Raw genomic sequence first — 16,573 nt, 5'->3', positions numbered from 1 at the left:
CACCGCCCACCCCTCTAACACACTAGATTGCGGGGTTTTAAAACTTAGCTAGCTGACTGACACTGCCAATATGCCAAAGTGGGCAAAATATAAAAAAAGTTACAGGAAAGAGATTCAGACTTAAAGTCATGGATTGCATCGGGTGCAGAAGAAGGAAAGGCACACTGCAAATACTGCAACACTGATATCCATGCTCATTTAAAAGATCTCAAAGATCATGATCAGACAGCAATGTCCAGAAACGATGAGAACTGCGGATAGCAACGTACATTCCGTGTCACACGGCCATTAATGCTGTTGATGAACTATCTGATATACTGAAAGACCAGATACACATAACAAAATGCACTGCTGTCATTAAGTTATTGCTAGCACCTCCTTTTAGACAGGAGCTGAAAGAGGACATCGGTGACTCCCCGTTCTCACTATATTTGGACGAGACAACGGACATTACAGTGAGTAAATTGCTCTGCATATGCATAAAATATCGCTCCAAAAAACACAACCGGTTTATTAGCACTTACTTGGGTTTGGTGGAGCTCTCAAATGCTGATGCTAATGGAGTTGTAGAGGCAGTCATTCGATTTTTGCAGGAGTGTGCACTGGACATTGCTAATATGTTGGGGATACATTACTGAAACAGAGGCAACCAAATTTACAACTTATAAGATGCGTGTGCCACTCCCTGGATAATTGCCCACAAAGCGATGAAACAGCTGCCCAGCAATATAGACTATCTGATCAGGGAGATGTATAACTGGTTCTCACACTCCGCAAAGTGCCAGACCGATTATAATGCCATATACGAGACCATCAAGGTAGGGTCTCCCCTAAAGTTACTATCCCCAAGCGTCATCCGCTGGCTGGCAACAGCAGACTGCATAGACCGAATTCTTGACCAAGAAGAGGAGCTGACCTTACATTTTACATTGGCTGCTAATGCATTGTTATACCATGTGTCTCCTCAGCGAGATGTACAAAGACAAAACAAACAGTCTGTACTTGCATTTTCTACATCCGCTGCTGTTTGAAATTAAGGTTTGAATAAAAATTTCAATTGAATAAAAATTGCTGTTTGAATAAAAATTTGAAACAAGAATTTCCAGTTGGAGACTGGGGACAGCCTCACTGTATTCCGAGACCTTAACCGGCTTTACATGTCAACCATGAGACGCATGATCAAGCCTAGCATTTTCCGCATGAATAAAGAAAAACAACTCAGAGAATTGGACCTAAATTCAACCAGTGTCTATCTCTTACCTGCAGATGCTGACTTGGGGGCCACATTCAGCCAGAGGCTGGAAGCAAGCACCCTGTCCCCTGAAATGAAGCTACTGGTCCAAACACGTTGCGCAGACTTTTTGAAAGAACTCCTGATCCAATACCAAATGTGCCTGCCTGCATCCATGGAGCTGCTTGCGAAGCTGGAGCTCCTGTGTCCTGCTGCCGTGATGTCCTACAAGTGAACAGTCCCAGATTTGCCTAGGGAGTTTTTTTCTGGCTCTCTCGATTCTCTTGAGAACCAGTTAAGAAATGTTGCCTGAGCAGGGTTTTCTCCCAACTTGGCCATTGATGCATTCTGACTTGAGGTGGAATATTTTAAAGATGCTGGAGGAAACCACTGTTTCCAGGATTTAGCTTTTGTTGCTATTAAATCATTCCCCCTCCCTATTCATAGATGCCACCTACGTCACTACCAAATAGAATGCAACCATATTTACAACCGATCTCGCCCGGTATGGCCACCCAAACTGCCCATTTGAATGAGAGAGAGAGACAGAGATACCTGGAGAAAATTTTAATTTTAGGCTCCGATCCTTTTTTGTTACCCCCAGATTTCTTTTGTCCATTATCATCTGGCCCAGACTTGCCCCAATTTGCCTTCCATGATGTATATATATCTTGTGCATAATCCCTCAGTGGGGATCGCTTGAAGGCTTTCAATATGCTGAAGGCCTATCAATATGCTGCACCTGGCCACCAAGGATTTATATTTAATCATGGGAAATGTAGGTATTATAAAAAAAAATCAAATGTATGATTTTGGTGATAGTTTGCTCTGACTAGGTAGCGAGTTGTTAGCTAGCTAAGTGGCAAACAGCTGGTAGCTTACCAGCTGTTAGCCACGGCTCACGGCTAGCTGTCATTAATCTGGATTAGGCCTGTCGCAATAGTCAATAAATCAATTAATCCCACAATAAAAAAAATGAGCTCGATAATTTTTCCCGGCGCAATAATTTCCATTTGCATGCTTGTTTGTTTTCCTCATCTCTCTCTCTCTCTCTCTCTCTCTCTCTCTCTCTCTCTCTCTCTCTCTCTCTCTCTCTCTCTCTCTCTCTCTCTACCAAAGAGACTGGATGACAACTCTGTTTAAGCCATAACCGACATATTTTACGTGAAAACTTGTATGTTTATTTGTGTGTGTATTTGTCCATTCAGACATGAAACAGAGCTCAATTCATTACTCGCGCACTGTATGCACTATGGCTCCACGTTTCGGGTCGGGTGTGTGCGCACAGAAAGATGAGACATGATACAATATTGACGTGGGTGTCCAATGATCTCTTCGAATGACAGCTAACCACTTCTTTCTTCTATCTTTTTCTTTTGGTATAGAATAAAATACCAGTTTGGGGTTCCTCTTTCGGCTGTTGTTGCAGCCAACTGCACAACATATTGCAGGCATTACTGAGACCATCGGTCGCAAAGATGGCGGTGCAAAGCTACAGTGACGTCATGTGACCCGAACGAATTTCAAACGCTCCAGTTGAAAGAGCATTTTCTCAAGTCACACTGCTGAAAGATGACCTACGAAGCAAGATGGGCTTACCCCTTCTTTCAGGTTTGTTGGACGTGCGCACAGGTCTTGCGCGTAATGCCTTGACATCAGCTACATTCCGTCCGCCTGACAGTTGTTGAGGAAGTTTGACTCTAGTATATACTAGAGCTTTTGTGTTAATCAAATTATTCTTAATAACAATTGTTCAAAACATTTTCACGTACACTCCTAACTGTCTGATGGAGAATAACCTAGCTCAGGCAGTTCGACCTGTGTGTTTTTGTGGAAATCGCTTTGAACATGTTATTCAGATTAATTTTATTAACACAATATTATTGTTTGTTATTATGTTAATCAAATTATTCTAAATAACAATTATTCAAAGCGATTTTCATTACAATTCTAGGCCTATCTGCCTGTCTCAGGGAATATAGGCTATACCTTTATGGTATTAGGATTAATTGTTAAAAATCGCAAGTGTCAAACTTAAGTTTACTATTATATTTGGCGTATGAAAGTATTTTTTTGTGTAGAGATGGCCCGCCATTCATGAACGTTCTGCTTCTGCAAAGAGCGCACTGACACACCTGTTCTAAAATATGTTCAACGCGATTTTCATGAAAACTCTAGGTTTAACTCCCTGTCTCAAGGAATAGCTTAACTCTTTGGTATTAATTGTAATAAATCACAGGTGTAAAACTCAAGTTTGACTGCAATTTTATGCAGCCCTATACATATAAAAATGAACACCAGGTTGTGCCTTGTAGGTAGGGATGGGCGATATGGACTTAAAAATATATCACAATATTTTCTGGCATTTATTGCGATAACAATATCAATGACGATATAAATATAATACCATATTCACCACTGTTTTTGGCTACAAGTGATAGCTGCATGCAAAGTAAAATGTACCCTTCATCAAATAGGCTCCTATAAAATACCAATTACCATACATAAAATAATTCAAAAAACAGTAAAAATCCAAACACCATCCCTTGCAGAAATGGAAAAGTTGCATATATACGTTTCTTTCTGTAAAAGTGCAGATAATGTTTAAATAGTGCAACTAAACTGAAAAACCTCACAGATCAAATCATTTACAAGTTTGAAATGTAAAAAAACGAACAACGAATAGTTATAGCTACTAATACTACTACGAATTCTGATTCTAATAACAATATAAACCGCACTAAGGATTGATGAGCTGCTGGGTTCATGAATATTATCACGTCTGCGTTTGCACATTAGTTTCCGCTTGGTCATAAAAGCTGAATAATTCCAAATGAACTCAATTATTTTTACAGGAAAACACAACAAATAATACCATTTACATGTAGACGTCATGTAGGCTACACTTCAATTCTGCGTGGTATGTTAAACTCTCTCGCTCATTGAGTGTGTGAGAAACACTGAGCGCTCTCAGCAAAGTGACAGCAAGTCGTGCGCCTACTACGCGTCAAATACACTGTGTATTCATTGAGATGAACTGATATAGTGGGCTTTACAGATCACTTGACGGAGAGCGAAACTCTCAAGCGCTCAGTCAGTGTTCAGCGAGATGGGTGGGTGAAAATCCATCTGTTTGTACCAGTTCCAGAATCTATCTGTGTGTAGCCTACCAGTTCCAGATTGTAGAGGTAGTAATGGTGTGTTCACACCGAACGCGAATAGAGCGTCAAATACCCGTCTATCGCGTCTAGTTAGACGCTTGAACATTCACTCGAGTTCCAATTTTTTTAACTTGCGCGGAAGACGTTCGCGTCAAACGCTTCGCCCAATTTGCGTCATTCGCGACGCCCGGCGCGAATGATGCTTCTATTCGCGTCTTTGCATTGACTTTGTATGTAATCTACCCGCGCAAATAATTAAATTCACGTTCGGTGTGAACACACCATTACTTGTTTAGCGATAAACTTCCCCTCAGCTTCACGTCCGCCTTCCGCCATGGGCGTGAGCTGCGAATGGGTCCCGTTATCAACTAGGCTTTATCGTTATTATCGTGGAAAGACTAATTCTTATCGTGAGGAAAAATTTGACCGGTATATCGCACATCCCTACTTGTAGGCATATATGTGTACGTATATGCCTACAAGGCACAACCAACCTGGTGTTCATTTTATATATATATATATATATATATATATATATATATATATATATATATATATATATATATGTGTGTGTGTGTGTGTGTGTGTGTGTGTGTGTGTGTGTGTGTGTGTGTGTGTGTATTTTGTAAATTTTAAATCCCAATTTCAACCAGAAAAATCTAAAATGTATTCCCAAAATAGTGCATCCTGATATCAAGATAAACTATAGGCTGTTCACAGTTGTTTCCTTTTTTTTTACTGGGACCAGATGCCACTGAGTCCTGCTGACTTCAACATTCACATGAGTCTCTGGTAAAATGAAAAATCAAACACCTTGGTAATGACAGGTATGTACTATGTTTCAGGAATGGCACAAAGTTATGTGACTGTTCAAGTCTCTGTCTTTAGATCAATGTGTTCAATAATGTGCTTCTTTTTTGTCCTTTGTTGTGTATCTTTGGATTATGTTGTGTTGTAAATAAACCCAAACAATCAAAAAGCCACTCTTTTTTAACCCTCTGAGGCCGACTATCGCGCGGGCGCAATAGTCTCGCTTTTTTTCTTATCAGTGCAAAAGAAACTCAAAATACTCTGTTGATTTTGATCTACATATTAAGTGTTGTATGATAAGTGTCTATTTTTTGTGGATACTCACAATAAAAACAAACTGTTGTGCTTTTCGCCAAATAAAGAAAAATAAACATGTGTGTTCTGGCCTCTCTCTGTCAGTTAAGTCCATTCTGAAACGCGTCCGAAAATTAACTGTAATTCCACGAATACTTGTCATAAAGGCACGAGTTTTTTTCCATAATAAAGCTTGAACGGTCTTCTTTTAAATGAATTAATTTATATAAAAAAACAAATATTCTCAGTTTAATGTTATCTGTATGAAAAGAGAGAGATGTCAGTCTTTTTCTTTCCAGCTCATTATACCTGATTACGCGTTAATGTGCCACGCCCACAGAGAGCGCGCGGAATTCAAACGCAAATGATCTAAGGCAAGCCATTCAAACATGCCAACGCCCACCAGCTGGATTATAAAACACATTGTGTTTAGTAAGTATCTCACTACAGCTGTGTACACAGTATACATACGTTGTGAAGAATAATACTATCTAATAACCCTGGAAAATGTACCAGAAGTGCTGGTAGTTTCATTTCGAGGATCAACGGATCCAGCTGATGTAGTAAGTCATTTATTCTTAAGTGCTTTGTTCTAACCGCGATATTGAATAGTGTCTGACTGTAAACCGCAAAAAGACTGTTTAAATATGAACAGTCTGAGTCAAACTGAACAGTCAAAATATGAGTCTGTGTGTAGGCTAAATGATGAATGAACGGCACAGGCGCGCGCGTATTGTTTACTACAGTTATACAGCGCCTGTCTGTGCCGTTCATTCACTCTCGCACCTACATGAGTAAACATGTACATGAACACATCCAAACTATACAGGTCCTTCTAAAAAAATTAGCATATTGTGATAAAGTTCATTATTTTCCATAATGTAATGATACAAATTAAACTTTCATATATTTTAGATTCATTGCACACCAACTGAAATATTTCAGGTCTTTTATTGTTTTAATACTGATGATTTTGGCATACAGCTCATGAAAACCCAAAATTCCTATCTCAAAAAATTAGCATATCATGAAAAGGTTCTCTAAACGAGCTATTAACCTAATCATCTGAATCAACTAATTAACTCTAAACACCTGCAAAAGATTCCTGAGGCTTTTAAAAACTCCCAGCCTGTTTCATTACTCAAAACCGCAATCATGGGTAAGACTGCCGACCTGACTGCTGTCCAGAAGGCCATCATTGACACCCTCAAGCAAGAGGGTAAGACACAGAAAGAAATTTCTGAACAAATAGGCTGTTCCCAGAGTGCTGTATCAAGGCACCTCAGTGGGAAGTCTGTGGGAAGGAAAAAGTGTGGCAAAAAACGCTGCACAACGAGAAGAGATGACCGGACCCTGAGGAAGATTGTGGAGAAGGACCGATTCCAGACCTTGGGGGACCTGCGGAAGCAGTGGACTGAGTCTGGAGTAGAAACATCCAGAGCCACCGTGCACAGGCGTGTGCAGGAAATGGGCTACAGGTGCCGCATTCCCCAGGTCAAGCCACTTTTGAACCAGAAACAGCGGCAGAAGCGCCTGACCTGGGCTACAGAGAAGCAGCACTGGACTGTTGCTCAGTTTTGCATGTCATTCGGAAATCAAGGTGCCAGAGTCTGGAGGAAGACTGGGGAGAAGGAAATGCCAAAATGCCTGAAGTCCAGTGTCAAGTACCCACAGTCAGTGATGGTCTGGGGTGCCATGTCAGCTGCTGGTGTTGGTCCACTGTGTTTTATCAAGGGCAGGGTCAATGCAGCTAGCTATCAGGAGATTTTGGAGCACTTCATGCTTCCATCTGCTGAAAAGCTTTATGGAGATGAAGATTTCATTTTTCAGCACGACCTGGCACCTGCTCACAGTGCCAAAACCACTGGTAAATGGTTTACTGACCATGGTATTACTGTGCTCAATTGGCCTGCCAACTCTCCTGACCTGAACCCCATAGAGAATCTGTTGGATATTGTGAAGGGAAAGTTGAGAGACGCAAGACCCAACACTCTGGATGAGCTTAAGGCCGCTATCAAAGCATCCTGGGCCTCCATAACACCTCAGCAGTGCCACAGGCTGATTGCCTCCATGCCACGCCGCATTGAAGCAGTCATTTCTGCAAAAGGATTCCCGACGAAGTATTGACGATTGAGTGCATAACTGAACATAATTATTTGAAGGATGACCTTTTTTTTGCATTAAAAACACTTCTTTTATTGGTCGGATGAAATATGCTAATTTTTTGAGACAGGAATTTTGGGTTTTCATTAGCTGTATGCCAAAATCATCAGTATTAAAACAATAAAAGACATGAAATATTTCAGTTGGTGTGCAATGAATCTAAAAAATATGAAAGTTTAATTTTTATCATTACATTATGGAAAATAATGAACTTTATCACAACATGCTAATTTTTTGAGAAGGACCTGTATTGTTATCCTTCTAAGATGAGTAAAAATAGACTGATATGTTGAAATAAAATGTCTGTATAAGCAACAAACTGCAAATTAACATGCTAATATAATATCATAAACACGATATGTTACAGACTAAATATGAATGCTTAGACAAGACTTCGTGATTAGTTTTGGATAGATTATAAAGTTTTAACTGTAAAAAAGACTACTGTCACATTAAATAGGCTTTTGTTCGCCAATTTCTGCTCAAATGTTAAATATACTATAGTAGTATGGGATGTTTTGTCAAAAATAAAGTAGGTATATTGAATTATCAACTAAGATGTTATTTAGTGTTTGTTCCAATATTCAAACCAATGAATCCTTACCTTTTTTAATACGCATGATAAAATGTATACTTTTTACAAAGAAAGAATACACTTGAAATATTGTTAAAATTTGTGTTGTAATTGTAACATATATGTAATTGGTTACAATTTCTAAGTGTAATATATATATATATTTATATATAATTTCTTTTGTCTGAGGTCGCATTCTTTGGTACCCAGTGACACAGCTGTGTGAAAGGCTAATTAATATGCAGCTCACAATAGGGCTCATTATCCGGCCTTTGTATTCTCAGGTGTGAACACGCCTCCACGCATATTGCCTTTCCAAACAAAAGGTGTCTTATACAATTTAAATCAATCTATTGTTTTGTGTAAATGATTAGGCAGGATGATTTTCAGATCATTTTGAAGCAAAAATTCTAGGCAACAACACCCATTAGTCAAAAGTCTTGTGGACACATATATAGTATGTTTTTTGTGGCCTTATTTCAGACACTTTAAGTTTTAGATTTTTCAATAACCATGCATAAACAATATTCTCTCAAAAATACAAACATGTACATACATCTTGCTCATATATTATGGTAGCCCTGTTTGTGTTAAATAGAGTGTAATTACACCTTTGCAATTAATATGTTTATAAGCAACTGAAAAAAAGCACAAATGTCAGGGCATGTCAAAACATCTCAAGGAGCCCAAAAACACCTTAGACCTCAGAGGGTGAAATCTCTCCTCATTCTTTGTGCAATGCTCCTCATAATGATAGGGCATGGTAGCACCTGATAGGGCCATTATGGTAGGGTCTTTGTCTTTCTCAGGTGTGAAACACATCAATATTCATGATGGATTACGCCCTCCTAGCATAAAGCTTTCTTACACAAAACATGTCTTACAAATTTTAAATCAATATATTGTTTTATCTGAATGAGTATGCAGGATGATTTTCACCTAGTTTTGAAGCAAATATTCTAACTATTTTCTAAAGTCTTGTGAAGAAATAATCAGTATGGGTTTCATGACCTTATTTCAGTAACAATGTTGTTTTTGTTTTTTCACAAACTATGCATAAATGTCATTATCTCAAAACTACAAACTTTTACATACATGCTGCTGACATATTATTGTAGCAGAGTTTGTGCTGAATACAGTGTAATCAGACTTTAGCCATGAAAATGTCACAAGTAACAGAAATAAGCACAAATGTCAGAGCATGTTAGAACAGCTCCAGGAACCAGAAAACACTTCAGACCCCAGAGGGTTAATCGTCTCATGGCCCGTTTCTTTTGGCCGGGCATTAACGAGAACGTGCGCAGGTGGTGCACATCTTGTCGTGAATGTCAGCTGGTAAATCCGCCGGCCGCCTCAAAAGCGCCATTGCGCAGGCAATGCAGGTCCCCTTTGTAAGAATTGCGATGGACCTCATCGGGCCATTAGAACTATCCGCACGTGGACATCGGTTTGCATTAGTGATAGTGGACTATGCAACCCGATATCCCGTATCCCGATATCACGAGGCAGTAGCTTTCTGCACCATCTTGGCTAAGAGTGTTGCGGATGCACTGTTTCGTTTAATCTCCCGAGTGGGGATACCGAAAGAGATCTTCACTGACCAGGGCACGGTGTTTATGTCACATACATTACGCAAACTTAACGAGTTGTTGGGCATTAAGTTAAATCGTACTAGCATCTATCACCCACAAACAGATGGACTGGTCGAACGATTTAATCGCACATTAAAGACCATGATTCGTAAATTCGTTCACATTGACGCCAAAAATTGGGATAAATGGTTGGAACCCCTGTTGTTTGCTGTGCAGTTGGTCCCGCAAACCTCCACGGGATTTTCCCCCTTCGAACTCCTTTATGGATGTCTGCCCCGCGGCGTGCTGGACATCCTGAAGGAAACTTGGGAGGAAGGCCCTTCGGAGAGTCATAATAAAATGTAATGAAATTCAGTATGTCCTGGACCTGAGAACAAAACTCCACACCTTGGGGCGGCTCTCAATGGAGAATTTGTTACAGGCTCAGGACAGACAGACCCAGTTATACAACAGGGGAATCCGACTGAGAGAATTTTCACCAGGAGATAAAGTCCTTGTATTGCTCCCTACGTCGAGTTCAAATTGATAAGACCGCAGCTGTTGCTACTTGCCCGAGGCCCCAGACCAAAAAGGAGGTGAGACAGTTCCTGGGGCTGGCGGGATATTATCGAAGATTTGTGCCTAATTATTCGAACCTCGCCAGCCCGCTGACTGATCTCACTAAAAAGGAAGCACCAGACCCGGTCCAGTGGACGGAGCAGTGTCAGCAGGCCTTCACCCATTTAAAGGCTGCTCTATGTGTTACACTCTCCTGATTTTTCTCTCCCCTTCTTGTTGCAGACTGATGCGTCAGACTGGGGGCTGGGAACGGGTCTGTCCCAGGAGATAGAGGGTGAGGACCGGCCAATGCTGTACATTAGTTGCAAGCTCTCCAAGAGAGAGACTAAGTACAGAACCATTAAAAAAAGAATGTTTAGCCATCAGATGGGCCGTCCCCACTCTCCGCTATTATCTCCTGGGACGGGAATTCACCCTCTGTCCGGACCACGGGCCCCTCCATTGGCTCCACCGCATGAGGGATACCAACGCGCGGATCACCCGTTGGTATCTAGCTTTACAGCCTTTTAAGTTCCAAGTGGTCCACAGGAAGGGTGCACAGATGGCTGTGGCCGATTTCCTCTCCAGGAGGAGGGGAGAGGCTGCAGACCGGACGGCTCCCTGGCCTGAGTCGGGCGATGGGGGTATGTGGCAAGGGGGGCGTGGTCTAGCAAAGTCTGTGACAGGAGAGAGGATCGGGAGACAGGTGCTGCGTAAGTGGGTCAAGGGCAAATGACAAACACCTGTGTCTTGTTTCAGTGATTGGCGTGGAGAGACCGCATATAAGCGACGGGGAAACATTTTTCGGGAGAGAGACTACTGGGGTGAGCGCGCGTGTGAAGCATCACGGAGAAAGGACTGTGAAGAGAGAGAGATAGAGAGCACAAGAGAGAGAGAGAGTGCGCCGAGTGCGGGAGTGAGAGACGGCTTGAGGGAATAAACCCTTTATGGACTGAGTTGTTTTTTGCAGTGTTGTGTGCGCACCTTTTCTTTGTACTTTTATTTTGTTTTTTGGAATAAACCCCATAGTCTCCCAAGCCGACCCTCTCCTCTTTCTTCCCTAAATATTGAACTGTACTACGGTAGCATTGTGGTTTTACCAAATAAGTATTTTCATCATGTCTGGACCTTATGCAAATACGGCTGTACCCTTGATTCCAAGATAATTATCTTATGCTAAACTTGATATTAGACAAATTCGACAGGATTAGACACATATCAGAAACACTAAGCAGAAGATGGAAATAAAACAGCATGCCTCAGCTTTTGGGGAAGTAGCCACAAAAAATAAACTTGTACATTTTCAGAGTAGAGATTAATCAAATATTTGGTCTGAATAGAACAAGAATAATACGATTGAAAGAATTAATCATAGTGATAACCATCAAAGAATAATCACAATCATAAGCAATATTTTTTTTTTCCTGATACACCAGTGGGCATGGAGGGAAGCCCACCCACACTGTGTTTTTGCTGGTTCCGCTCATCTCAAAGTTTCTTGTGCCTCCACTGGTTCCCACCCAGCCTCTCTCTCCAGCCAGTTCCTCAGCCCCTCCTCTATTGGTTCCCTTCAGCCCCTTGGTTCCCTGTGTTAGAGTTAATCACTAATTAAGTGAATTTCCTGCAGGCATCCATGCAGGAGAACACAGGTCTTGTGTTCTCCTTTTGCCTGACCACACTGTGACAATTTGCTGGATGAAAAGTTTTTAATGCTGTACAGGTGTGCTTTAATTGTACGGTACCAGAGGCAAGGATATTGCTCCTGCATCTTCTGTCATCATAGTTTGGGCACCAGTAAGTTTGCAGGGATAATTTACATTTATACCCCGTCACTGACATGATTTTTATTGCCTCTAGGCCAGTATCAAAGTTTTTGTGCAGTCATGCTAACTAAGCAGTGGTTGGTGTAGAATGTGTCAGCGCCGTCTGCTTTACAAATCTAGAGACTGCGGTGTTTAGCCTCCTTGTTAGAATGCCTGCCTCCCACGCCAGAAACTTGGGTTCGAGGCACGCACAGAGCAGGCAAATAGGACCATAGGGGCTATGTAAGGCTATTATAAGAGTTTAAATTTTAGACCTGACAGGGTAGTTTTTCAAGGGAACTTATATACATGCGCGTCTCGTCATATCTGTAAATAAAGAAAAGTCGCTCCGGCTACTTTGGCGCATATATGGTGTTGGAATAGCATAGGTTAGTTGTCACAACGAGTGAGAAATGTTGAAGGAGCAGCTAATGCAGCCTTTACATGCTAGCAGAATTATCGTAAATATGAGTTTCCTAGGTAAAAATTGGACCCGAATGCCATCTTAAGTCATATTTACCACTGGGAAGCTCAGGGATCATTTTGATACCCAAGTTCAAGAGATGGGTGTGCCATAAAATTTAAACATGGTGGAGTGGAGAATGATTGCTGCAGTGACTGGTATACTTTATTAGTTCTTTTCACAACAGCTACATCGCTTTAAAAATGTCTGCAAAAACTTGCAAAAGAGTAGCCTACATTTTACATTCCAACTTTATATTAGAGTGTTTCTAATTACTGTGTACTTTAGACTACATATGTAAAAAATTGTTTGGTACAATGTGTTGTTCATGTTATATTAAAATTATCATGCCCAAAGAATCTGTAAGCCCTAGATCAGATTTAAACCCAGTGCATCATAAAAGGCAGTCTGTGTCTGTATGCACATTTTTTATATTCTTTGTAATTTTCTTTTATTTGGTCCATTCCTCGTCATACTCTTACCAGATTGTCCAGTCAAACACTGCACCTTGCACATAGTCTACTGATTTTTAAAATATAAAATTTCTGTAAAATAAGCAAATCTCTCTATCCCCTGGTTAAAATGCTAAACTGGTTATTGCAATCAGTATGGGTGCAGGGGCCCTAAGCTGGCCACTAGATGGCAGACCATCAATAAAGATTACATAGGTAGAGTGATCTTACTCAGCACCTGTCTAATTATGCATTAGCTTGTAATATTCCCACTTTCCAGCACTAGTGTCAGGTGAATGATGTCAGCTGTCTTCCATTCCTCCTCATTGCATTCTGGCCAGCTTCAATCAATTAGGATGTGGTGCTTTCGTCTGCATACATCAAGTTTGGGGTCAGATTTAAGATTTTGATTTTTTTTTAAATAATTCATTAAAACAAATGTAATTACACATTAAAAATAAAAGTTTTTTATTTTAATATAATGTAAAATGTAATTTATTCCTGTGACGGCAAAGCTGAATTTTCATCATCATCCAGTCTTCAGTGTCACACGATCCTTCAGAAATTATTCTAATATGCTGATTTGCTGTTCAAGAAACATTTAAATATTATTATTATTATTATCATCATTATAAATGTTGAAAACTGTTTTTGCTGCTTAACATTTTTGTAGAAACAATACATTTCAAACATTTGTGGTAAGATTAAAAAAGAGAGAGAAATTAATACTTTTATATCCATCAAGGATGCAATAAATTGATCAAAAGTGACAGTGAAGACATTTATAATATTACGAAAGATTTCTATTTAATAAATGCTTACATTTTTTTTAATAAATAAACGTATTCAATGCAAATAAATGCGGTTCATTTAACTTTCTATTCATCAAAGAATCCTGAAAAAGTATAACAATTTCCATAACAAAAATGTTATGGAGCAGCACAGCATGATAATAATAATAGAATGTTTCTTGAGCACCAAATCAGCTTGAATGATTTCTGAAGAATCAAGTGTGAAATAATAAAGCCATGGAGCATGGGAAATGTAGTCCAGAACCTGTAACTCCAATAGAGTGCCGAAGTTATGACGTCACTTTGTAGGCCAAAACGCGGAAGTGAGTTCCTTCTGGTTCCCTCGCTCGTCTATGGGTTTTTTGCTAAATCGCCTGAAATAAGGTCAGGGGTTAACAAAGCCTCTAAATATTTTCACGTTTTGATCTATGACACAAAACACACCATGCAGTTATAGCCTGCTTGTGGTTTTTTAAACTTTATTGTGTCTGCTTGTGGTTTTTTAAACTTTATATAGGCTTCAAAATGTATACATTTTGGATTAACTTGTAAAGATTATCTTGATAGCAAAACGTGTAAGGGTCACAACTCTTTGTTGAACACAGATCTTGTTTTTTGCGATTTTCCAAAAGTCTATGGGGAAAATTCATAGCTTTTCGATCGAGGGAACCCATGCGCTAACTTCCCAGTTGTCCTACAAAGTGACGTCATAACTTCGGCACTCGGCCTATTTCACAAAATGGCAGCGGAGACCGGAAGTAGGGTAGCGATACTGAGATGCACCTGAGACCCGCAGTGACAGCTGCTGTCAAACTAGCTAAAATGGAGTGACGCAAGTAGCTTTGCAACAGGGCGGTCATTTGAAGTCGAGAACTTTTCTCCCCCACCTTCACCTGAAGTGGAGGAGGGTGAATTGTCTATGGACACCAGCTCAAACTGCGGTCTTAACTCCCGCATCGCGATCGGCATCCGATTATTCTTATATTCAGTCATTTTGAGGTAATTTTTTTCCAGGATTATTATTACTATTACGTTCATTATATTTTGCTGCTATGTGAAAAAAATAATCAGCCAATCGCGCCGGCGCGTTTATCGACACCAGAGGATTAATTAACTTTAGCCTAATAAGAAGGAACATAAATTGTGATTAAAAATATATGCTCACTCACATCATGACGCCACTGCGGTGGTGGAGTTCATGCAGGAACAGCAGCGTTTGGCAGCGCGAGCTGTGTGGAGAAGCCCATTTCCACCTCCATTGCATTGGAGAAGCAATCCCACGTAAAATGCAGGTTGCACACTGGAGCGATAGGCGAGATTAACTACCTAGGCTACACAAAATAATCTAAATAACTATATAAATGCTATGCTAACTATATGCTAATATATATCTATCCGTTTTCAATACTCGTAATTCCAACTCCTGACTCGCTACAGTAGTTTAGTTTTGACGGAAACGGATGCTTTTATACCAGGGGCTGCCAAGGGCGTGGTGAGCTCGCACCGAGGGCGTGACAGAGGGACGTCAGAGAGTATTCTACGTCAGAGAGTACCCCTACTGCAGGAGCTTTCCGTTTAACCTGAAGAGGGCAGCACTCAGACGTTTTTACACCATATATTTGAAAATTAAAACACTTTATACCCAAATGTCAAAAAATGTACTCGAATCAATGAACAGCATTTATGAAGCTCCATTCTTACAGATAAGTAACTAAAAAAAGTTGTTTTAGTGTTTAGTTACTCTTTAAGTGTTAGTTGTCCCGGAGATTGCAGCAATGTTCCAATAGATTATGAAAAAAATTATCATTTTTTTTATGTTACGACCATGAATGAAAGTAAGAATTGTACATCTTTACAGTGCATTTGACCTAACGTTGCTAGTAGGTCTAATGATGAAATCAAGGCAAATAATTAAAAAATGGTTAGACTAAAAATATGAATGAAGTGAGTCATATTACATGTTTTTAAAAATCATGATGTTACAAAATCACATTTTACTGTCTGGGAAAAGAAAATATATTTCCCTATATGAATGATCAATATATTAAATGGTTTAACAGTATATTTGAAAATATACAAAATAATATTTTGTGTAAATTTATTACAATATATTGAATAATACATAAGGAATTGCCACTTCCCTTACGAAGGGAACTCAACGATGCGTCCATCGACGCCATGGGAACGCCCCCAGCGTGACTGCGTCTGAAGCATCTATGTCAACTAGTCCAATGGAAAGAATGAGCGTCACGGGCGGGTGACGTCATGACCAGGATATGATAAAAGCACATCCGGTGCAAACCGGCATTAGCTTCTGTTGCCTCAGCAAGCGATCTGTGTTATACTGTCTCTGTCTATTTATTGTTGTCTGTTGCAATTTATTCGGAAACGTTATGGCGAAACAAGTGTACAAGCAGTGTGTTCCTCCCTGCCCGCGTTATTTAACGGGTGGGGACACACACGAGCTTTGTGTCATTTGTTTGGGAGTGGAGCATGCGGTCTCAGCCTTCGAGGGGGCTGAGTGTCAACACTGTGAAATGCAACCGCTCCGCATGCTCCGCTCTCGCCTGTCACTCTTTGATGAAAAGAGTGGGCAGGCTCGCGATCCTCAGGGATCAGGACCCGCGTCTGCCGAGGCGGCGCGGAGAATGCATTCCTGGGGATCGCAAAAGGATCTTTCGGAGGGGTTGGAGACGGGTCCGC

General features: G+C 40.4%; 1 protein-coding gene across 1 annotated transcript in view; it reads left to right on the top strand.

Moving 5' to 3' along the window:
* Positions 1-15,572, top strand: part of mtap (methylthioadenosine phosphorylase) — a 210,291-nt gene extending 194,719 nt beyond the window's left edge. The window contains exon 9 of the transcript XR_013204823.1: positions 15,560-15,572. The gene's annotated coding sequence lies outside the window, so the exon portion shown is untranslated. The remainder of the gene's footprint in view (positions 1-15,559) is intronic.
* The last annotated feature ends 1,001 nt before the right edge of the window (positions 15,573-16,573 follow it).

This window comes from Siphateles boraxobius, unplaced genomic scaffold (assembly GCF_051911475.1).
Source record: "Siphateles boraxobius isolate OS27281-9 unplaced genomic scaffold, OSU_SipBor_1 17, whole genome shotgun sequence".
Lineage (NCBI taxonomy): Eukaryota > Metazoa > Chordata > Actinopteri > Cypriniformes > Leuciscidae > Siphateles > Siphateles boraxobius.
Note: the sequence above shows the minus strand (reverse complement) of the source record. Positions and strands in the feature narration are given on the sequence as shown.